This window comes from Lytechinus variegatus, chromosome 12 (assembly GCF_018143015.1).
Source record: "Lytechinus variegatus isolate NC3 chromosome 12, Lvar_3.0, whole genome shotgun sequence".
Taxonomy (NCBI): domain Eukaryota; kingdom Metazoa; phylum Echinodermata; class Echinoidea; order Temnopleuroida; family Toxopneustidae; genus Lytechinus; species Lytechinus variegatus.
In genome coordinates this window covers 5,953,673-5,954,799 of record NC_054751.1, presented here as the reverse complement: position 1 = coordinate 5,954,799, position 1,127 = coordinate 5,953,673, and positions in this window count along the sequence as shown.

The window sequence follows — 1,127 nt, the reverse complement described above, 5'->3', positions numbered from 1 at the left end:
CTTAAACAAAGATTGGATAATGTATACTAATAGATTAGCAATATGTTATTCTTTAATAAAATATTATTAATGCTATTCTGCCTACCGCTCTTTTTTTTTACTTTAAGCCATTAACTCTATTTTGTATTCCTATGTGCTGTACTAGAGACAGAGAAGTAGGGATATGTTGGTGAATGAATCAGTGAATGTTGATACTGTATTGTCATCAAGATTTGTCCCCAATCTGTGAAAAGTCTTCATTAATATCAGTTATCATGCACCTCGATGTCGTTAGGAGTGCATGGGTTACACAGCTGTCAAAATATTTGTTTTTTTCGCCATTTAACTTACTGAAAAGTTTTCATATCTTCATTTTGCCATGCAGCAACATGAAATAACAATATTCTTTTTCCTCGGATCCGCCAAAAAAGTGTGCCGGTCAAAAAAAATCCACCTGGCCCTCCGAACTTTTATCCACGAAATCATATTTTAGCATAACTTCGTCAATTTGTGGAGTTTCCACAAGCTTTTGGTGTCTTTACCAATGTTTTATGAGTCAGTTGATGCATTTATGCGTAAAGGAAGAGTCACATACAATTGCAAATTCAATTTTTGACAAAATTTCCCCATTCGTGTTGCACAAATGTGAAAAGTTGACTTAGGGTAAGAAATGAATGCTGTTTAAAAAACATGCGTGACATATCCTGTCTGAAGCGCGTCGTTGTTCTGATCAAAATGACACGTACATTTGAACAAAGATTGTGTTGATATTAGTTTCGCAGTGCCACATATTATTTTCTTTGTGTAACGTTCGCAACTATAGACAAATCACAAAGAATATTTAGAAAAAAAACACACACCCATGATTTGGCGTCGAGAAACCAGAATTCTGTACGAGCATTATTCCCCTTTTTTTAGTTTGGCATACGCGAGTGAATTTTCACCGATCTCCGGATCAGGCCACGACTAACAACACATCACGAATAGGTTTGATTTGAATGCTCATGGATGAAATACTTACTATATGATTCGGTACCATTACTATGTTAGTATACTGACATAGATACTGAGTGGGTTCAGAGAAAAAAGAAACTCTATGGAACCGGAGCCGAATTTAATATATTTTTGTTATTTCATGTCAGCTAACA